The following is a 23,676-nucleotide window of genomic DNA, read 5'->3' on the forward strand; positions in this document are numbered from 1 at the left end:
CTGTGCATTGGCCCAGACACGGTCAGCAGGTCTGTTCAGCTAGGATGCTCATCTCTGCTCCACGTGGCCTCTCATCCTCCAGGAACCCAGCTCAGGCTTCTGGTCTCAAGGCAGTTTCCAAAAGAGAGAGAACAGGTGCTTCAAGGCTCCTGAGGCCCAAGCTCAGAACACCCACAGTGGCCACCTCTGTCCCTCGCTATTGGTCCAGCCACGTGACCAGGCAGAGGTGGGGGTGTCACCCTGCCAATGGGTATGCACACAGAGGTGGGAGGGATTCTTGTGACCAGTTTTGCAAACAGTTCCTCTGCAGAAGCAGCTAACATTTTCAAGGTTCTGCTAACTTGCCAGGCACACTATAGCTATTATCCACGCAGCAAAATAAACTCCCTGTTGAGGTAAGGACTTCGCTGTACTAGGAATATTCCAGCCAAGTCTGCAGAGCCCTTAAAGTGACTGAGATGGTGGGATCCAGGCTGCAGACTAGGGGCTGCGAGGAGGTCCTCAGGGCTCTTTCTGTCGGTGAGGAATGTAGGATACGAAGAAAACGCACCCTGGCAAACTGAACTGTGGGTGAGAGGCGGGGTTTCCCTTGCAACATGACAAGGTCATGTGGATTCTGCTAGGTTAGCGTTGACATCAGCAGAGGTGTGTGGTTCTCCCCAGGGGCTAAGGAGGAGAGAGAGGGGCATGAGTTTTGAGGGTCCTGAATTGATGGGGGAATAGAATGACCCAACCACAGTCTGCTTATTCTGTTCTCAGCATGGTCACTTTCTGATGTCCTAGCCACGTAGTGTAGGGTGGTGTGGACACAGCACTTACTCCAGTTACACACTCAGGGCTCCTGCCTCTGGACTTTTGAAGCCAGTGAGTTTGGGTTAAAAAATGAGATGCAGGGAGTCCCCATTGTGGCTCAGCGGGTTAAGAACCCAACTAGTATCCATGAGGATGTGGGTTTGATCCCTGGCCTTGCTCAGTGGGTTGAAGGATTTGGTGTTGTCGCAAGCTGCAGTACAGCTCACAGACACAGCTCAGATATGGCATTGCTATGGCTGTGGTGTAGGCCGGCCACTGTGGCTCCAATTCAGCCCCTAGCCCGGGAGCCTCCATATGCTGTAGGTGCAGCCTTAAAAAGAAAAAGAAAAAGATGAGATCAGTTCGGGATAGGATAGAGTTGTTAGCAGTGGACAACCACGCCTGCCAAGAACAATGAGCAAGGCTGTTTTAGTAAAAATATATATATATATTTTATTATCCATTTGAATTCTCAGGGAGCAGCTGAAGCAGTGAGAACAAGAGGGAACCAGGTTGTGGAGAAGGAATAATCATGGAGACCAGTGGCTGATTTTCTCTGGGGTCTTTCACAGCCCTGAGTCCAGGCCTGGTCGAGTGGATGCTGCTGCTGAGGACAGAGAGGTGCCCTCTCACGGGGCCAGGGAGACACATATAGGTATGAAAGCAGGAGATTCAAACACTTGGTTCGTTTTCTTCTCCAGACACTGGCCAGATTCTAAAACTGTGCAGAGTGGGGAGGAGAGAAACCAGTAAGAAAGACTTTGAAGAGGAGAGCTGAGTTTTCCGTAGTCTGGATGCTGAGAAAAAAGGGTCCGCCTTCAGGCTCTGCCAGCAGAAGGACCCAAGAGCACGCAGCTGGGCTGCGGTGGATGTGTGAGCTCATGGCCCCTTGCATCCGTGGAGGGCTTCCCGCAGGGAAATGGCTGGAGGAAGACCGTTTGGACCCAGTGTGGAGGAAGGATTGGATGGGAGAGACCAGGGCATTCAGGATGGGGTGGGATGCTGCCTGGTTGTGGACACTGAGGACTGAGGGGCTGCCTGGTGATGTATTTGTTCTATTTCTTCCATAAATCACAGAAGCAGATAAACATGAGCAGACAGGGGAAGGCGCGCTACTTGATGAGTGGGCCATCTGTCTCAGCAGCAGACTTGGGAGGATTAGGGTGAAGCCAAGGCAGAAAGAGGTGTCATTTGTCTTAAATGATTAAAAAAAATAGAGAGAGAGAAAACTGACATTATATTATGAAAGGGGGTTGACAGGTTTTTACAACAAGAGAGAAAACTTGTCTTGATCCATGTGATATTTAGCAGTATTGAAACTGGGGATGATCTAAATTACGTTTAAAAAAGAAAGCAGTTGTGCGAGACTTCGGGGTGAATCAGCTCAACTATCTCACTTGAGAAAAGAGAGACCCAAGGACGAACATGGCTTGTTAGGGGACCCAGGAAACTGATTACAGAAACCCCTGATATCTTTTCTACTTGTGGGGCCTTGCTCTGTTTCCAAGGTTACTATTACTTCTTGCAAATGTTCCATGTGTGTTTAGAAATGAACTGTATTTAGTGGTGATTAGTCAGACTCCTGCATAGATCATTATATCAAGCCTGTAAATTGTGTTCTCCAAATGTGATTTGTCCCGACTGGTAAACACCATTTGTGTAGGCTTGATCTGCCAAGGTATGAGGAAGATGTTTTTAAACATCCAACTATGGTGTAGCTGTAGCAATGTCTCTTTCTAATTTCCTTAATTTTTGCTTTGTGTGTTTTGAGGCTCTATTATGCAGGGCATATTAGTCTAGTATTTTCTATGATGTTATCAGTCTTTGTTTAACAATGACCTCATGACCTTCTTTATCTTTCATAATGTTTCGTGTTTTCAAATATATTTTCTTTTATGTTAAATACCTATATCAAGTTTCTTTTGGTGGTTAGTATTTGCTTGGTACAACTTTTCCTATTGTTTTACAGTCAGCCTTTCTCTGTCCTTATATTTTAGTAACAGCATGTAGGTTTATTTTAGAAATCCAATAAGATGATCTTTGTCTTTTTAATGAAGAGTTTAGTCCTTTTATAATTATTGTAATAACGGATCTCTACATTTGATTGCCATCATCTTGTTTTGTGCCTATTTTTTTACCCTGCCTTTGCTTTGATTCTTGTTTTTCTCCTTTCTTGCTTTCTGTAAAACTGATTAAGCTTTCTTTATTCCACATTTTTACCCTAGGTGTACATTATATTTCTGTCCTTTTCATGACTACTCTTTAATGTTTCAAGGTGCATCCTTGGATCAGTATCTCTACCTTCCTTCTGCACACAGGATTTTAGACTATGATTTTTTTCATCTTTATTATTATCCAATAATACATTTCCATTCTGTTTCTATACCTCTCGTATTACTCATTATTATTTTATATAGCTGATACTTGTTTAGATTTACCAGTTTCTTTGCTTACTATTCCTTCTAATGTTTTATTTTTTCCTTTTGGGTTCAGTTAGTTCTCCCTGGATCCTATTGATTACCAGCATTTAATTGGTAAGGCATTTTAATAGTTAGCTTTCTCTGTCTTTGTCTGAAAATGTCCTTATTTTCTTTTCACCATCGAGTAATCATTTAGCTAGATATACAATTCTAGATCCTCAATTATTTCTTCTTGGTAATGTGACAATGTTATTCCACTGTCTTCTGGCTTCTATTAAGACACTTGTATTAGTATAATTTCCATATATTTTTAGGTAATTTTTCTCTTTCTCTCTCTCTCTGTTTCCTTTTAGGATCTTCTCTTTGTCTTTGGTATTATAATTCTGCTATAAGACACATTTGTTTTCATTTATCTTACTTGGAACTTGTGATTCTTGAATCTGAGGATTAATATTTTTCAGCATTTCTGAAAAATTCCATCATTATATATTTGAATGCCACCCTCCTGTCTCCTTTTTGCCCTCTGCAACTCAGATTAACATTGTTAAACTACTTCATTTTTTCTCAGGGGCTCATAACCTCTCTTTTATGTTTTCTAACTCTATCTCTCCAAGTAACCTCCTAGAGAATTTCCTTAGATGAATCTTCAAGTTTGCTATATTTCTCTGCAGCAGGAAGACTCCGTGTGCAGACTGTTGGGGTTCCAATTTAGACCAGGTGATCTTTCTCTACTTCAGTGTTATCTTTAAAGTGAAAGTCGCAATGACGCCTAACCGTCTAAGATGATTTTGAGGTTAAATGAGTGAAGAGATAAAATACTCTTAGAGCAGTACCTGACCCACAATAAATGCTCTATAAAAGTTAGACATTTTTTAGAATCTACTTTATGTCTCTACCCAATAGTTCTACTATTTGATGTTCTTGAGAACTTAATTCTGCTGATTATGTCTTATGGATCCACTCATGACATTTTGCTTTCTTGGGTGTTCAGGATTCTTGGCCTGTGGAGCTATATTTGTGGGAATCCTGTGTTTTTTTGGGAGTGGTGTCTTTTTAAGCTCGCATGTACAGCATATGGAGGTTCCCAGGCTAGGGGTCAAATCAGAGCTGTAGCTGCTGTCCTACACCACAGCAACGCTGGATCCAAACCACATCTGCAACCTACATCACAGTTCATGGCAACTCTGTATCCTTACCCCACGGAGTGAGGCCAGGGATCGAACCTGCAACCTCGTGGATACTAGTTAGGTTTGTTAACCGCTGAGCCACGATGGGAACTCTGAATCCTGTATATCTTGGCTTCAGCCATCAGAGCACTATAGACTCAAAGATATCAGGGTGTTCCTGGCCCAGAATTTCAGGAATATCACTGGCCTGTGGCTATTAGGAATATTAGGAGTATCGTAGCCAGCGTTTCCCTGGCTCGGGAAACCTTTTTCTGTTCACTTACTGACTGGAGGTCTGTGGGCCATTTGGATGGTCTGAGTAACAAGCCTGTGGCCACATGTTCTCAAGGGAGATATTTTCTTCCCCACGTATAGCTGTGGCCTAGAAAGATAAGCATTCCTGGGAGCTCTTGTGCTCAAGGTAGAATTTCCCCACCTGCTCTACTCTCGCTGAGGGACTAGCTCTTCAGGGGCCCTGGCTTATGTGATGGTCTCACCTCCAGGGCCCTGGCTCTCTGCATAGAGTTAAATCCCATCACGCTAATTTGCAGAGAACGGCACAGCCTTTCCAGAGCCTCATCCTCCAGGCAGATTTCCCAGGAGGGCAAGCCCATGATGCTTGTGACGTCAGCCCTTCTTGGAGAAGATGCTTTAAGTGCTTTAATCCAGCCATGCGGAAGTTGTCCCATCCACCATCGTGGGGGAAACAGAAGTCTTCTGTGGTCTATTTCACAGCCTCAGGAATATTTATTTTTGTGTGTGTTTGTTTAGGTGGTGTGCTTTTTAGGGCCATACTTGCGGCCTGTGGAAGTTCCCAGGCTATGGGTCAAATCAAAGCTGCAGCTGCCGGCCTACACACAGCCACACCAAAGCAGGATCTGAACCATGTCTGTGACCTACACCAAAGCTCACAGCAAAGTTGGATCCTTCAGCCATTGAGCCAGGTCAGGGATTGAACCCATATCCTCATGGATTCTAGTGGGGTTCGTTTCCACTGAGCCACGATGGGAACTCAGGAGTATTTGTTGAATGGACAGACTGGGTGACTGGACACCTAAGAGCCCAGGCTGCTCGTTCAGAGCCTTGAGCACCACTGGGCCTGCATCTCCAGCTGCTCAGGAGTCTGGTCCTAAGACAGGAGACCACGCCTGAAAGGAGAACGATAGGGAATCAATTGGAGGCTCTGATATTCTCCCTGAGGTCAGTTAACAGAGGCTTCTTGTTCAGCCTGATGCTCTCCAGGCCCCGAGCACAGCAGTAACTGAGGTGGCCACTGCCTTACAGGGTGCTGCCTCCCTCTTCTGCAAAACGCGTCCTTACAGAGCTGCTGCAAGGAAAAATAATGAGCTTTGATAACAGCGATCATCCATCTAGAGCGTCTCGTGTGCCAAGCCCTGCTTTCAGTGTTCACCCGTGTTAACTCAGTTCGTCCTCACGGCCACCACAGGTACACACAGTTACTACCCCTGTGTCGCAGCTGGGAGAATGCGGCATGGCACTGTCACCCAGCCAGAGAGTGGGGAGCCAGATTTGAACCCAGGCCGTCTAGATCCAAACGCAGGCTGTGAAGCCCACACTGTGCTGCCTCCCGGGCTACGGAAGGATATTTGCATGATCTCTGGCCCATAAGCCTGAGGACGCGACACTGGCCGTTAGCAGTATTGTTCCTGAGGTCTTTATTGTCATTATAGTATTACGATTACTGCTAGTGCTTTTGCTATTATTTGCAGTACATTCTGTTCCCCGGCCCTGGGATCTCGTAGCCCAGGAGCCCCAGAGCCACATATGGAAGGACGGCTTGCTTCTCCCAGCCTGGCTGCAGAAGTGACTCACGAGATGAGGATGAGGCTGGAGCTGGGGAGGCAGGGTAGCTGAGGTGGGGGCAGGGGATTCGAAGCGAAGGCAGTGAGGAGGAATGTGCCGGGGGTTGGTGTGGCTCGGATGAGGATTCACGAGGATTCATGGAGAAGCAGCAGGACGCAGAGAAAAGGCTGATTGGGCCAGAGGACAGAGGCCGACCAAGGCGCAAGTGAGGCTCCTGCAAGAGAGGAAGAGCTGTGATATGAAAGTTCTCGTGCAGGGGCGTGGCAACCGACTTTTCTTTCTTTCTTTGTTGAGCTCAATTCTGTGTTGAATTTTCCCATAAAAAAAAAACTTGCAGTAGTTCCCATCGCAGCTCAGTGGTTAACGAACCCGACTAGGAACCTCGAGGTTGCGGGTTCGATCCCTGGCCTCGCACAGTGGGTTAAGGGTCCGATGTTACTGTGAGCTGTGGTGTAGATGGCAGATGCGGCTCGGATCTGGCGTGGCTGTGGCTGTGGTGTAGCAGCTACAGCTCTGGTGCGACCCCTAGCCTGGGAACCTCCATATGCCACCTCCATTGTCTAGAAAAGGCAAAAAGACCAAAAAAAAAAAAATGAAACTTGCAGAAAATATTATATGTGATGATTTTTTAAAAAATATAGTTGATTTACAAGGTTGTGATGATTTCTGCTGAACAACAAAGTGATTCAGTTAAACATGTACACGCATCCATTCGTTCAGATTCTTTTCCCATATAGATGATCCCATAATGCTGGGTAGAGTTCCCTGTGCCGGACAGAAGTTTCTCTACATCTCAGGGTGCACATGCCAATCCCAAACCCCCACCTCGGCCTTCCCCACTTCCCACCTGTCCCCTCTGGTAACTCCACGTTTTTCAAAGTCTGGGCGTCTGTTTCTGTTCTGCAAATAAGCTCATTTGTATCCTCTTCTCAGATTCCACATCTAAGTGATGTCACATCATTCTTGTTTTTTTCCCTGACTGACTTCACTTCGTGTGATAATTGTGATGCCATTTGTAGCCACATGGATGGACCTAGAAATTATTTAATGATATTTGGACAGAAAGATACAAAGACAGTGGAGACATGGAAAGAATCGATCTGTTTGACTGAGTCATGGTTTTTAAGAATGGCCCCTGACACTTCCCGGGGGCGCGCCCCGTGTCAGGCGCTACCATTGAGTCATTGCATCACTGGGGGCCCTGCATCTTGATCGTCCCTCCTTACAGATGAGGAAACCAAGGCACAGAGAGGGGAATGCTTTGCTCTGGGGCTCAGGTGGTGAGGAGCTGGTCCTGGGGTCCACCTGCCACCCCTCCCCCACGTCACCTCCCCAGCATTAGAAGGAAAGAAGGGGCGACTGGCCTGGCTCTCTTTCCTCCTCTGCTCCCCCTACCTCTCCCCTCCCTTCTCCTCTGACCGCCTCCCCTCCCCCCTGCCCAGGGCAGGCAGGACACTGGCATCCAGTGTTTTGGCTTTTTTCTGTCCTGAAGGAGGATCCCTTCCTGCCTCCTAGGGCTGCCTGAGTGCCAGCCTTTGAACATGGGTCGTCCTGTGAGTCCGGGCCAAAAAGAACCTCGTCACAGCCTCTGCTGCCCGCCCCCGCCCCCACCCCCACGCCCCCGCACCCCCGCAGGGAGAAGCCACTGTAGGACTGGACAGAAACAGCCTCCCCCCCCCCCCCCCCCCCCCCCCCGCCACCGCTCCCCGCCGCCCCGCTTTCCTGCCGCAGATGCTTGGCGAGTCTGGGCTGGCCGGGTGCTGGTGTTAGAAACGCGAGGCTGAGCGAGACAGTGCCAGCCCTCGGGGACTCCAGGCACATGAGCAAGTAATTGGAGTGTAGCCTGATGTGATGGATGCGAGTGGGGAGAGGAGAGGTCAGGGAAGTTCCCAGTGGCAGATGGAGGACAGGGAGTGGGGGATGGGAAGGGGGCTGGGAGGGGCAGGCAGGAACAGCCATTCAGGGAGGCTGGAGAAGCAGCAGAAGCCCCAGTCACAAAGTTCTGGGAATGGTGGCCCCTGGGAATTTGGATCTTCTCCCAGAATCAGTAGGGAGCTGACTGGAGGTGGGGTTTTTTTGCTTTTTTTTTTTTTTTTTTAGGGCCTCACCTGCAGCATACGGAAGTTCCCAGGCTAGGGGTCCAATCGGAGCTGTTGCTGCCAGCCTACACCCCAGCCACGGCAACTCAGGATCTGAGCCACGTCTGTGACCTACACCACAGCTCGTTGCCACACTGGATCCTTAAGCCACTGAACGAGGCCAGGGATTGAACCCGCATCCTCATGGTTCCTAGTCAGGTTCATTACTGCTGTGCCGCAATGGGAACTCCGCCATCTGGAGCTTTTAAGCAAGGCGGTTAACAGCATATCTTTGTATCTGTCAAGTGAGTTTTAAAAAGCATGTTCCTGTGCCTCTTGGCATCTGATCCTTCCTGTGCCCTCTGTGAGAGTGGAGGGCGGGTCAGACAATCCCATTTTACAGATGAGAAAACTGAGCTGCAGAAGGACTAAAGGGCTTGCTGGATCAGCGCAGTGAAACCAGGCTTTGGTGCGGGACGTCTCAGCCTGGTGCTCCTGATTCTGGTTTTGGGGGCGGATCTTCTAAAAGGAAACTTTCCTATAAAAGCTGCAAGGCAGAGATGAAGAAGAGAACACGGAACACTAACGATACTAACGTTCGTACCATTTATTGAGTGCCTGCTGTATGCCAGCAGGAGCTGGGCCACACGTCCCCCTCAATGCCTCGTCTCCACCAACCTCTGAATGAGTAATATTCTCATCGTGCAGCAGAGGAAACTGAGGTTCCAAAGAGTTAAGCTACTTTCTATCCGGTGGCGGATCTGGGAGTTAAATGCTCCTCTGCGGTGGCTGGAATTTTTAAAGGAGCCCAGCCTCGCTGCTCATGTGGGTGCTCCATAAATGGCCCGGGAGATGGAAGGTGCTGGAATGGGAATGATATTCGTTCTGTTCCGTGGGGCATTCAGCCAAGTCTTGCGGGTGCAGCTCATCTGCCCGTGATGACAGGTGGCTGCTGGGCTAATACCTGTCAGGTGACTAAGTGACACCTGCAGTCCCCAGCAGCAGGATGGACAATCACCCAAATGAGGCAGAAATGAGGCCCCTTAAGGAGGCAGGTGCTGAGAGAGCTGAGCATTCGGGAGTCCCGTGGCAAGTCCCTCTAGATATTCCCTGAGTGACCACACAGTCCCGCGGCTTCTCATCCACCTTTCTGGGTGGCCTTGCATGCTGGGACCCCCTTCCCAGCCTGGGTCTCCTTTTTGCTAGGTGCTCTGTAAACGCTCTTGAAGAAATGAACAGAGGGCGCAAATGGCCTCTAAAGAGGATGACCGCACAGGGCGGTGAAGTGTGTTAAAGCCCAAGGAAGAGGTCTGGATCCAGCCGGGGGTGAGCGGGTGGCTGGAGGGACTAATTGTGCATAATCAGAGAAGACTTCCTGGAGGAGGTGGGCACAAGAAGGAATCCTCCTGCAGAGGGCGTGGAGCAGGGCCATCCCAGCAGCGGGCGAGAGCTTCTACGTTAGAAGGATGGGAAGGAGTTCCTCTTGTGGCTCAGTGGAAACGAATCCGACTAGGAACCATGAAGTTGCGGGTTCGATCCCTGGCCTCGCTCAGTGGGTTAAGGATCTGGCATTGCCGTGAGCTGTGGTGTAGGTCGCAGATGCGGCTCAGATCCTGCGTTGCTGTGGCTGTGGTGTCTTTAATCTCTAGCCCTGGAACCTCCATGTGTGGCCCTAAAAAAGCAAAAAAAAAAAAAAAAGATGGAAAGATTAAGAGGAATAAGAGGAGCAAAGCCAGAGCATGATATGTGGAGAGTGGACGGAGGGTCAAAAGGGGTAGGTTTTTATTTTATTTTTTTACTTTTTCCTCTTTTTTTGGGCACCCCGTGGCATATGGAATTCCTGGGCCAAGGATCAGATCTGAGCCGAGGTTGCGACCTACGCTACAGCTGCTGGATCCTTTAACCCACTGTGCTGGGCCAGGCATTGAACCCGTGTCCTGACATGGCAGAGATGCTGCCTATCCCAGTGTTGCCAGGAACTCCAAAAGGGGCTGGGTTTTAGTGCTGCTTGGTCTCTTAAGAGCTGCACAACCTCAGGGAAAAGAGCCCTTTGTGTCTGAGCATTTTTCTCTTGCATGATGTGAGAACCCTGGTCAATCCTTCCCTCCCCACACTGGAGACTGATCGGGAAGAGTCTTCAGCCCCTGTGAGGGCGAGTTCCCCCTGGTGCTCTTCAGACCCCCTGAGAGACGCCTCTGCATTGCCCTGGATACACACGCACCACTGAGGTCACGGGAACACACCAGCCAAGGGGCTGGACGGCGAGGCCCCGGGGGCTCATCATGGGCTGTTTCCAGCTCACCCCTGGCCTCTGGGAGGGTCTTTTCAGCCGGGCCAGACAGAGGGGGATTCCAGTGACCTGTGAAGTCTGGGCTTGGCGCTTTCAGTCTCGTCTCCTTGGAACAGACCCAGGCACTTCCACTCCATTGCAAGGGTGACCGTGGGGCTGCACTATTTGCTCACTAAGCACAAGGCATCGATGCAATGATGCAGTCTCGCCCAGGGCCGCCCCACCCCCCCCTCCTTCCTCTGTCCCCTCCCTACCTCTCTCCTCCCACCTATGCCTTTCATCATTTTGGAGCGTCTCCCACGCCTGGGCTTGCAGATGGCAGAGCTGCATCTGAACGTGGTCCCTGCCCTCAGTGGATTCATGCTTCTAGGGGAGACAGATGCTGGCGCTGATTGTACCCCTTCTGGAAGGAGCATCCAGGCTTTGGAGGAGTGATCTGTCCCCCCCAGGTGGGGTGCAGTTGAGGCAACCCTTGCAGTGCACCCTGCTACAAAGCTGCAGCATCTGTCCCCACAGTGTGACACAGGGCAGGGGCTGCTCAGATACACCCTTACTAAACTTGTTAAAATTGGGAGTTCCCATTGTGGCTCAATGGGTTAAGAACCAGACTAGTATCCATGAGGATGTGAGTTCGATCCCTTGGCCTCGCTCAGTGGGTTAAGGATCCGGTGTTGCCGGGAGCTGTGCTGTAGGTCGAAGACACGGCTCGGATCCCAAGTTGCTGTGGCTGTGGTGTAGGCTCAGCTGCAGCTCTGATTCGACCCCTAGCCTGGAAACCTCCATATGCCACGGGTGCAGCTGTAATTGTTAAAACTGTCCAGTATTTCAACGTTTACACAACCTCATTGTTTGGACTCTCCAGGCAACTTTATGAGGTGGCCAACTGGAAGGAGAAAAAAAAAGTCAGAGGCCTTGGAAGATAGTTTGAGCCAATACTTGAAGCCAGGCTGAACTGGGAGAAAGATGGCCCCATAGAGATTTTGAGAAGCATCTGGCATGTAATCAACACCCCATAATGTGGGCTCTTATCACTGATTGATGTTTTCCAAAGAAATGGAAGGCACACAGACACCATCCGTCTAAGGTCCCCACTGAAGGCGGGCCGAGTCTGAGGCCAGGGGGTGGCAGCTCCTTGACCAAGGGCCCAAACCATGTCACGGTGGAGCCGTCACCGGGCTCAGAGCCCAGGTCCTCTGATTCTCCGCCCGGCACCCGCCCCCACGTGGGAGCCTCTGCCAGGACCCAGTCGTTTCCATACACCATCCACACGGCATCAGGCCTGGAGGGGTCGCCTGAGTCCTAGACACGCAGGAGCAAAAGTTACAGGCCGTCAACATTCATGTGATTTAAACCTAGGATGTCAAAGCCAGCCGCGTCTTCACTTCTCTGGTAGCGCCCAATAAAGTTTGCTCATAGTGGGGTAGTTAGAATTTAAAGCTGCTTATGGTCACAAGGGCCCTTGATGATCTAGCATCTTCAATACATCATTGCTAATTAATTGCCCTTAATTTATTATTAGATGATAGCAGGATTAGGTGGGTGGATCAGTTTGTTGTTTGTTTGTTTGTTTCTTTCTTTCCTTCCTCCTTCCCTCCCTCCTTCCTTCTTTTTTTTGGCCTTTTTTCTGGGCCCCACCTGTGGCATATGGAAGTACCCAGTCTAAGGTGTGAATTGGAGCTGTAGCTGCCAGTCTACGCCACAGCCACAGCAACTCAGGATCCAAGCCATGTCTGCAACCTAGTTCACGGCCACTCTGGATCTTTAACCCACTGAGCCAGGGATCGAACCTTCGTCCTCGTGGATACCTGTCAGATTCGTTACTGCTGAGCTATACCAGGAACTCCCTACTGACTTTGGGTTTGGTTCAACCAGAGCTCCAGGCGGCTTCTAGCTTTGCTACCACTGTATCTACTCAAGACACACTTTGTGGGGAGTTCCCGTCGTGGCTCAGTGGTTAACGGATCTGACTAGGAACCATGAGGTTGCGGGTTCGATCCCTGGCCTTAACCCAGTGGGTTAAGGATCCGGCGTTGCCCTGAGCTGTGGTGTAGGTTGCAGACACGGCTTGGATCCTGCATTGCTGTGTCTCTGGCGAAGGCCGGTGGCTACAGCTCCGATTAAGCCCCTAACCTGGGAACCTCCATATGCCAGAGGAGTGGCCCCTAGAAAAGGCAAAAAGACCAAAACAAAAAGAAAAAAGACACACTTCATGGACAGACACTTCATTTCCCTGAGATTCTCACTGTTATTTTTCTCTTTAGAAGAGGTAGATTGTAAATGTCCTCTCTCCTTTCCTTCTGTCCTTTGGTTTCCAATACAAATCATTGGTATTAAAATATGATTCACATCAGGGATAGCTCTCTTGAGCTTCTCTAAAGGATATATTTCATATTGACATTAAAGTCAAGAAAATTTAATGGTATTCCTGAAGGAGAATGCATTTGCTTTTGCAAAACAAAATGTAAATTCTAGCTACCTTGGTGCTGGGTTTGGGATAAAGGAATATTTGCACAACGTCTAGCCTTTAAAATAAGGTAGATATTGGCTTTTTAAAAAAAAATGTCTGCAGGCAGATGAGCCTGAAAAATGTTCCCACCCTGTGACGGAAAATTCTTTACTTGGTTGATTATTGAGACGCAGCTATAACGAATTGCGCAATTTATCACAGTGTAATTACACTTGCGAGTGAGTAGGAACGACCTAAATGCCCAGCTACAGGAAAGGGTTAACTAAAGGACGATCCATCCCACAATGAAATATTGGCCATTTAGCATTCATGCAGCACACATGTATTGAGTGCCTCCTGTGTACCAAGGACCGTGTTAGGACAGGGCTGTGCCATGATAAACCCGCAGATTCTGCAGCTGCTCACAGGGGCTGCTGCAAACATGACGCTTCGAGGAAATCTTATGCTAACTCAAAACGCTTGTGCGATTTTATCGTCACAATTCTGTGGAAAACGCACACACACGTATTTTCCGGGACATTGACTTCTTTATGGTTTTTATCGGTTTCCCCAAATATCTTTGTTTTTTCAGCTGTTTCCCCACCTAGCATGAAGGTGCACAGAAAAATTCTATCATGGGGGAAAACAGTTTTTAAAAGGCATTTTGACGTATGAATGTGGAGGTGCCACTCTTAGGAATTGTGTCTGCCTGTCCTTTGGGAAGTGACCGAAGGTTTCTTTCATGGGAAGGACGTTTTATCCCTGGGTGGAGGGGTGGGGGTGTGTGTGCCCCAGCTCACGCTGTGCTCGCCTCCCTTCCTCCAGAAGCTCCTGGAGAATGTCGCCTTCTCTGTCCCTATCCGTGTCTGCATGGACTTGCCACCTGCTTCCTTCCCTAGAGCTCCGGGTCAGAGCAAACAAAGGTACTTTATCATCGGCTCCCCGCACTCCCTGGTGACCGAGAACTCGGCTGCCGCTGAGATAGCTGTGTGTGTGTGTGTGTGTGTGTGTGTGTGTGTGTGAGAGAGGGAGAGAGAGAGAGGGAGAGAGGGAGAGCCAGTCCGCAAAGGAGCTTTGTTTATTGTTTTACTGATTTCGCCTTTGACCTTCTAAGATTAACTCCTCTGCGGTTTGTATTCCTACACTCACCGAATATGAACCGAATTCAGACACAGCGTTCAGGGAAATTTTGGGAAAGGTTTTTATTTCTATTCTTGACATAATGAGCTCCAGCTCCAATTATCAGGTGTGTGATGACCGTGTCACGTTTACAGAAGACTAGAAACGTTATGGTCCTTAACTGTGCAAGATCCGTGTGTTCATTTCAGCTCCCTGTTTGCACACCTGTCCCCTGAGCTGGAACTCGGGACTCTGAGGTGACAGGCAGGTCTCTGGTGCTGGCGGAGCTCAGGGTCCACTCGGGACGCATGGCTGAACCCAGACCATGGTGAGGCTGGGTGACCAGTGTTGAGAGCCAGAGGACGACGTGCCTGGCCCCAGATGGGCCGTGTTGTTGAGGAAGGCTTCCTGGAGGAGGTGACGTCCAAAGCGGAAAAGTAAAGACTGGATGAGGGTTACCAAGCAGAGAGCAGGGGGAGAAAGGGAGAAAGTTCTAGGCAGAGGGAACAAAATGGACAGGGGGGCCAGAGGCTAGAGGGGCAGGGAGGCGCTGAGAGGGGCTGGAGTGGGAGTGGTCAGTGTTGGGCTAGAGAAGGTGGCAGGGGGTGGGGACTCCTGCCCTTGAGCCACGGTGGCCTCCATAGTGGCCAGAGCCACATGCACTGACGCATCTGTTACCATGAAACCTGCTTCTGAGCACCCCATGCCGAGTCACCTCTGGGTGACCCCACCGGCATCTGCTCCTGGCCTGTCGTCCCCTCCACAGCGGCGGTCTGAGGGCGCAGGACTGCCGTGCCTGCCACCTGAAAAGTGGGCACATTCAAAGCACCCGTAAAATACTTGCTGGATGAATGAATGAGTGAATGAATGGATTGAGTGGGCGAAGGAGGCGCTGTGGTCCCCTCCAAGGCCAGTGAGGGGCTGTCCTGGCTGGGTGGGAAACAGCGAGCCTGACGAATGAGTGGTTGGGGCGTGGGATGGGGTGGGGGGCATTCTCTACTTCGAAACTGGTTTATTTCAAACCATTTATTGAGCTCTTCCTCTGGCTCAGAAATGAGGAGTTCCCATCACAGCGCAGCGGAAACAAATCCGACTGGGAACCGTGAAGTTGTGGGTTCGATCCTTGGCCTTGCTCAGTGGGTTAAGGATCTGGGGTTGCCGTGAGCTGTGGTGTAGATTGCAGACGCGGCTCAGATCTGGCATGCTGTGGCTGTGGCGTAGGCCGGCTGCTGTAGCTCCAATTGGACCCCTGGCCTGGGAACCTCCATATGCCGCGGGTGTGGCCCTAGAAAAGACAAAAAGACCAAAAAAGAAAGAAAGAAAGAAAGAAGTGGGATATGCAGGGTACAGGTGCCCTGCCGGGTTATCCGTCTTTAAATGGAGGCGGATAACGTACGATTCATCATCGGAATCATTTCAGTTGTCAGCTCGGTGGCTTCTGTCACATCCCCAGTGCCATGCTGCCATCCCCGGTGCCATGCTGCCATCCCCATTACCTGATTTCAGCACAGGATCATCACCTAAAAGGAAACCCCAGGACTTCCTGTTGTGGCTCAGTGGCTAAGACCTTGACTTAGTGTCCCTGAGGATGTGGGTTCGATCCCTGGTCTCGTTCAGTGGGTTAAGGATCCAGCGTTGTCACGAGCTGCAGCAAAGGTCGCAGAGGCAGCCAGGATCCGATGTGGCTGTGGCTGTGGTGCAGGCTGGCAGCTGCAGCTCTGATTCAACCCTTAGCTCGGGAACTTTCATACACCACACATGTGGCCATAAAAAGAAATTTTAAAAAGACTTAAAAAAACTTAAAAAAAAAGGAATTCCCATCATGGCTCCGCGGGTTAAGAACCCTCCTAGTAGCCATGAAGGTGTGGGTTTGATCCCTGGCCTTGCTCAGCGGGTTAAGGATTGGCAGATGTGGCTCAGATCTTGCGTTGCTGTGGCTGTGGTATAGACCGGCCGCTGCAGCTCCAATTCGACCCCTAGCCTGGGAACTTCCACATGCCGCAGGTGTGGCCCTAAAAAGAAAAAGACAAGAAAGAAAGAAAGAAAGAAAGAAAGAAAGAAAGAAAGAAAGAAAGAAAGAAAGAAAGAAAGAAAGAAAGAAAGAAAGAAAGATAGATAGAAAGAAAGAAAGAAAGAAAGAAAGAAGGAAAGGGAAGGAGGACTTTTAGCTTTTTGTCCCTTTTAACTGGACATTGATGGCTGCAGGGAGCTCACTGTTGCCCCAAGTAGCTGAGCTTCCATTTCAAAAGACCTTGAAGTCTTAGAAAAATCGTCATGCTTTTTTTTTTTTTTTTTTTTTTTGTCTTTTTAGGGCCATACCCTCGGCATATGGAAGTTCCCAGGCTAGGGATCGAATCAGAGTTATGGTTGCTGGCCTACACCACAGCCACAGCAATGCGGGATCCAAGCCACATCTGCAACCTACACCACAGCTCAGAGCAATGCCGGATCCCCGAGCCACTGAGTGAGGCCGGGGACCAAACCCGCATCCTCATGGATACTAATTGGGTTCATTACTGCTGAGCCACAGCAGGAACTCCAAAATTTTTCATTCTTCCGAGCTGAAGCCATCCTTTTTAGGGTCTGGGTCAGTAAGCACGCTGATAACAATATAGTGTCAAATCGCAAGACACATTTCATTTATGCTTCTCAGGAGGAAGTCTCCAGATGTCTGGTTCGTTTCTATTTTGCACACACTGCCAAGCTGCATGCTGGGCCCTAACCTGGTAGCATAAAGCACTAAACCTGGAGCTACTTAATGCTTGTGAAGCCTCAGGTAACGGCCCCTGTCACTTCCCAGAAATACACAACCCCCAGCGCATGTGGCCCAGTGAGAGGAGCGCAGCGGATAATAATAGTAGCTGCCCTATGGGAGTATGACAGTAGTGTTGAGTATTAAATTAATATTCCATGAGTATTAAATTGAGTCGTAATTGAGTAAAGCATGTCAAGTGCCAGGCTCAGCGTTTGGCCCGGAGTTAGCACTAAGCGCCCGCCACCGCCGGCGTCACCATCATCACCGTTGTCATCATTTTTGTCGTCTCTGCTTTTACCAGACTTGGAGTCAGACAGAACCGGGTTCCAATCCCAGCTCACTCGCTGTGCATCCTTGGGCACGATGCTGGCCTTCTCTGAATATCAGTTTCTCACCTGTAACACAGAAATTGTAATTGCCTGGCATTGCTGCTGAGATCATTCAATAAGCGACACGTGGAAAGGTAAAGAGCCTAAGAGCACGTGGGAGACAAGCCACGCGTGAGGCCACAGGTCAGGCACCGCCTCCCTCCCTCCTGTGACAGAGAAAATCCCCAGCAGGAGCAGCGAACGTGTGTCCTCCCTGTCTCGGGGGTGCCTGAGTTCCCGGGGAGATGGTGTGCAGAAGTGCTCAAGGGCCCTAAACATTTTTACAATGATGACAACAAATTCAAATTCAGGGCAGCCAGGAGAGAAGCACGGTGTGAGGTGGAGCTCAGTCCTGTCTTCCGAGGGTCTTTTAAAGACTCAGATCGAGAAGACAGAGCCAATGAGGAGCCTGCGAGGTACGTGGTACTTCGGAGCATGGAGGCTGCGGTCCAGCAAACTCCCCGGGTCCCTCCAAGCCTTCAGCTCCTGTGCACCCAGCCCTCCATTCAGCAGGACCAGCGTTACATTCCAGAACGATCACCCTGGCTTTTACCTGGAGGGAGGATTGGACTGGAGCAAGGTAGAGGCATTCGCCCTGCTTCTCCTGTGAACTGAAGATAGTATTTATAGGCGTAGAATTTAGAGTAACTCCCTTCTGAGCTACTTATTGGATCAAGGGAGTGACTGGACAGATAAAGAAGACTAAAACTCTTGAGAAACATACAAGAATTGATGCTAGTGGGGAACTAGGCTATGATGTGGCAGCTACAGTCCTAGGTTTTCAGATGACAGAAGTGGCTTTCTTTCTTTTTTTCATTTTAATATACATTTTATTTGTCCAACTAGTACGCAATATTGTAATTTCAACACGAAATCAGTATAAAATTACTAATGAGATATTTAGCATTCTTTTTTTCTAAATTTCCAAAATCTAGTGTGTAATTTATATTGGCAACACACCTTAATTTGTTTTTTGTTTATTTGTTTGGCTGGGTTTTTTTGTTGTTGTTGTTATAACTGATTTATAATGGTTTTGGTTTTTTAGCAGTAGAAGTTTATATTTCCTGAATACTTGATATAGTGTCCAAACAGCTTTATATGCTTTTCAAAATTTTTTTCTTTGGGAGTTCCCGTCATGGCTCAGTGGTTAACGAATCTGACTAGGAACCATGAGGTTGCGAGTTCGATTCCTGGCCTTGCTCAGTGGGTTAAGGACCCGGCGTTGCCGTGAGCTGTGGTGTAGGTTGCAGATGCAGCTCGGATTGGACCCTTAGCCAGGGAACCTCCATATGCCAAGGGTGCGGACCTAGAAAAGACCAAAAAAAATTTCTTTTCTTTGTTGTTGCTTTTTAAATTTTTTGCAGTTTAGTTGATTTACAATGTTGTGTTACTTTCAGGTGTACAGCAAAGTGATTCAGATATATATATATATATATATATATATATATATATATATATCTCAGATTCTTTTCCCTGGTTATTACAAAATATTGAGTATAGTTCCCTGTGCTGTACAGTAGGTCCTTGTTGGTTATCTAGTTTATGCCTAGTGGTATTTATATCTTAATCCCAATCTCCTAATCTATCCCTCCCCCCTTTTGCTTTGGTAACTGTAGTTTTCTATCTGTGGGTCTGTTTTTGTTTTGCATGTAAGTTCCTTTTCATCTTTTTTTTTTTCTTTTTGTCTTTTTGTCTCTTCCTGCAGTGGAAGTTCCCAGGCTAGGCGTCGAATTGGAGCTGCAGCTGTTGGTCTACACCAGAGCCACAGCAACGCCAGATCTGAGCTGCATCTGCGACCCACACCACAGCTCATGGCAATGCTGGATCCTTAACCCACTGAGCGAGGCCAGGGATCAAACCTGCGTCCTCATGGATGCTAGTTGGGTTTGTCCACCACTGAGCCATGATGGGAACTCCCTTTTAATTATTATTATTTTTTTTAGATTCCATATATAAGCAATATCATATATTTGTCCTTCTTTGCCTGGCTTACTTCCGAAGTGACTTTTCTTTGCATTTCTGTGTGCATAAGCAAATTCCAGGCCACACTAAGTTACCGACTCAGCTGCATAAAATCAGCTCCAGGTTGCATCCATGGGAGAGCAGGGACGAATCATAGTTAACACCGCAGAATAGGACATTAGACTAAGGTCTTCCAACAAGTGAAAAATGAGAAGCACCCTTGTACCTGTACCCTCATATAGGTCAGCTGGCCTTGTTCAAGAGGGCAGAGTAAACTTATAGATCTATTACAAAATTCAGATTATGAAAATTAATTTCAAGTGATGTATGGGTATTACAAAAATATATATAAAATAGAGAAAAGCTGTCAAGAAGAAAACATCAGAAACTGTAAAAAACAAAATCAGTGTTGCTATCTTGGTCCATATCCCTTTTTATCCCTAAAAGTAAGATTTCCTACAATATCCATAATCAATGTACAATTTTATTTTTGTTATTATTATTATTATTATTATTTTGCTTTTTTAGGGCCACACCCACGGCCTATGGAGGTTCCCAGGCTAGGGGCTGAATGGGAGCTACAGCTGCTGGCCTACACCCCAGCCACAGCAATGCCAGATCCGAGCCATGTCTGCAACCTACACCACAGCTCACGGCAACACTGGATCCCTGACCCACTGAGCGAGGCCAGGGATTGAACCTGCATCCTCATGGATACTAGTCAGGTTTGTTAACTGCTGAGCCACAACAGAAACTCCCTTTTTTTATTTTTTATTTTTTTGCTTAATGTACAATTTTATATGCTGCTTTTTTTATCTAATCGCACCTTGTAGGCTTTTCCCCCATATTAACGGTTCTCATAAACTTCACGCAAAACTTTCTTGACCCCTGTTATTGAACATTTGAGTGGTTTCTTTTTATTCCAAATAATGTGATGCTTATCATTGTATATAAATTTTTGTCTTCATGGAAGACTATTTATGAGAGATTGATTCTCAGAAATGGAATTACTATCTCAAAGGGAACAAACATTTTTAAAACCATTGATACCTATTGCTGATTCGGAAATACAAACCTGTGACAAAAGTTCAATTAAAGGCAGACAATGCAGTGAGAAAGGCTGCGTTCTGCATTCTCTGCCTTGGTGGTGGGTTTGATCATTACGTCTGTGGACAATTTATTGCCTTATTTCTGAAAAGGATCAATACGCCCAGGAGCCCAGTGTAATGAGATTCAGAGGGGCTTCAACTCATGAAGGAATTCATCAATTAGACCAGAACGTTAAGAACAGTGAAAGTGAAAATGACCCCAATGAATCTTGGTGTTGAAACACAGGTTAGGGCAGTTGGGGGGAAAAACGCATTTTATCTTGATCCATATTTTTTGTATCGCATATAATTAGGAAGTTCATAGAAAATGAAGAGAGGTTCATCTGTTTCATAGTATATGTTCTTTCCATGTTGCACATGGGCACGCTGATCCCCGCTGCCCTTATTCAAAATTTATTTCCAGGACAACCACTGCATGTCTGCCGCGATCCGGGAATTAGGCTGGGCACTGGCGAGATGGCTTATCCTCTAGGATGTGGCCATACCTCCTTTGTTCGCCCAGGCTCAGATGCTAGCTCTGCCATTTGCTAAGACCCCTGCCTGGTGCCTTCCTCACACTAGCCCTGTGGTGGGTATTATGCCCCTCATTTGCAGATGGGGAAACTGAGAGAGAGATTAAGTATTTTGCCCAAGGTCACAGAAGCAGTAAATTATGGAGCTGGTGCAATTTGTCCTTATGGCCCTTTTTGAAAAATCAGGCGTGATTCTTTGAAAGTAATTTGGAGAAGCTGCTTAAAATGCTTTTTACATGGATCCTGGCTGATTTTGTAAAGCTTTGTTTGTAAAGTCTATTTATTGTTGTTATTACAAAAACATCCTGTTCATTCCAGTTCTCTCCTTTCACTGTTGCAAAATTGCTAGCTCATTCTTTCCCTCATTCATTCATTCTCTTATACATCTGCTGTCCCCAAATACACAGCGGGGTGCTGGAGCTGGTTCCTCCAGGCTGGACAGAACTGCTTGTGAACATCTGCTACCAGCTCCTCCGTGACATCCCACTGATGGCTGGAAATTGGCCATGGTAGGAATATTTACACCACAGAAATTGGCAAATGCTGAAAATCAGGTCTGTTTTTTTCTGAGAGCCACTTAGTTTGTACCAGCTCACCACTGTGGTTCTCCTGCAGGCAAGGCTGTGTCTTTCTTCATCTTCTCCCACCACTCTAATGAAGCCACGAGGCAGGAGGGACCATGGGAACCGGACTCAGCAAGAAGGGACTTTGCAATCAGACTCAGCATCTCTGAAGAAAGGCCCCTCTGTGAGTAGACCCTGTGCCAGGCTTTAAATGCCATGTAAAATATCTCTTCAGATGTTTCACACACATTTGAGCAAGTCTCATTTTTTGCTTGATTCAGGGATGAATTTCAGTGATATTGTGATTTACCATAAGAAATGTGTATTTGGTTCCCGGCACATAGCTCCTAAAACCCTTGGAATTTCCTAGCTGTTGAGATAAAGGTGGCTTTGTTATGCTGATGAGATGATTGGGGATCAGTCTTCAGGTAACCTAAAGGTGGGGGCTGGTTGCCAGGAGAACTTTCATCTTCACCCAAAGATCTGGGGAGGGAAGAGGGGCTGGAGATTCAATTCTATTGACATTGGCCAATGATTTACTCAATCATGCCTATGAAATGAAGACTGTTGAAAAACAAAGTTTGATTGAGTGAAGGTAAAGGTCTAGTTAGCTTTATTCAAGGATTCCGGAATCAGTCAGCATCCTAGCTGGTAAGTAGAAATGAACTTCAAGGAGCTATACAAAGTGGAAGGCTTTTACAGACAGAGGGGGCAAGGAAGAGGAAAGAATGGATTACCTCATTTTGGGGGGCAGATTAAGGGCTCTATCAGGGGGAATTACCTCACTGCTCCTGACCAGGAAATTCCAGACTGACTGTTAAGACTACATTCCTGGGAGGGGCTGAGACTGCTTGCAGGTTATGTATTCCCTTGTCTTGGTTTGCTGATGTGGGGCTTGGCACAAGTGACTCCATTTGGGGCCTGTTGTTTCTTTATAACAAGGCTTTACGAAAAAGATGGGGTTCAAGAAAAAAGACGGTGTTCACAGAGCTTCCAGGTTCATGAACCAGAGCTTATCCACATGCCTAGAGGGTGATGCACTCCAAACTCGATGGGGACAGAAGCCCCTCGCTGGGGACCACTCTGAACCTTGCCACATGTACTCTTCATCTGTATCCTTTACAGTACGCTTCATAAAAAAATAATAAATAAATATAAGTAAATGCTTCTCTGAGTTTTGTGAACCCCTCTAACAAATTAATCAAACCTAAAAAGGGGTCATAGGCACATCCAATTTATAGCCAATTGGTCAGAAGCATAGGTAGCAACATGGATTTGTGATTGGCATTTGAAGTGAGGGCAATCTTGTGGGACTAAGCCCTTAACCTCTGTGATTGATGCTATATTTCTAGGTACATGGTTTCAGAATTGAGTTAAATTATAGGACATCCAGTCAGTGCCCCCTGAGAATTGGAGAATTACTTGGTGATGTTGGAGAAAAATACACATTGAAATTTCCCAACAGTCAGAGCTGTCCAATGAAACAGATGTCTCTGGCACAGTGGTGAGCCCCCGACAAGATGATATATCCAAGAAGAGCTTGAGCAAAATCTGTCCCAGATGCTTGAGGCAGGTAGGCTTTGGGCTTTGATGGGGGCCAGGAAAAGCCACAAATTCAGGAGGCATAAAGGGAAAGAAACACAGAAGCTCTGGTCAAACATCTGTTAAAGAAATGGGGACATGGTACTGCTTTCAAGTTCAATAAGGAGGCACCAAAAAAGAAAAATAAATGTGAGCAGCTTGACGGAATGGACCTTTTTTTTTTCATTTCCCCTGACATCAGAATAGCTTCTTGCCCAGTGCTGGGCACCTAGAAGTTTCTGGATGGATACCGGCATCAGTTAGGGGACTGGAAAGCTAGTCCAAGCTCAGCCTCAGCGATCAAGCTGGGCGATTACCGTGGGGTCACTTTCTCTTTCTTTCCTGAACTAATTATACAAGGATTTATTTTAGATGACTTCTTGAGAATAACTAGTGTTCTAATTAAAACACCGTGATTCACACCAAACTTGTTTATAGCATAATGTGTATCACAAACAGACATCATTTAAAATATAAAAATTAGTGGCCAGATGGTGCAGATTGAGAAGTTTTTACATTTCGAGGACTTTCGTTTGGAAAAAAAAAATCATGAATTTTGCATTTGCTTCTCTTTACCTGCAAGAAAATGCTGAATATTCCCTGAGGAAATATGTTGGAACTGGATTGCATTCAATGAGAATCGCATTAGATTGATCCGCATTTAATCTGTCCTTTGTCAGCATCCACTCTG

The 23,676-nt window shown here is 47.5% G+C and overlaps 1 long non-coding RNA gene across 1 annotated transcript in view; it reads left to right on the plus strand.

The window, feature by feature from the left end:
• LOC102164323 (uncharacterized) overlaps nucleotides 1-23,676 on the plus strand; it is a 45,518-nt gene that overhangs the window by 15,175 nt on the left and 6,667 nt on the right. The window contains exons 2-3 of the long non-coding RNA XR_001298170.3: nucleotides 13,842-13,939; nucleotides 21,457-21,588. This is a non-coding gene — a long non-coding RNA (uncharacterized LOC102164323). The remainder of the gene's footprint in view (nucleotides 1-13,841; nucleotides 13,940-21,456; nucleotides 21,589-23,676) is intronic.

This window comes from Sus scrofa, chromosome 8, assembly GCF_054392235.1.
Source record: "Sus scrofa isolate SSC_HxYL_T2T_F1_AM1 chromosome 8, Sscrofa_HxYL_maternal_Yorkshire_Landrace_v2.0, whole genome shotgun sequence".
NCBI lineage: Eukaryota > Metazoa > Chordata > Mammalia > Artiodactyla > Suidae > Sus > Sus scrofa.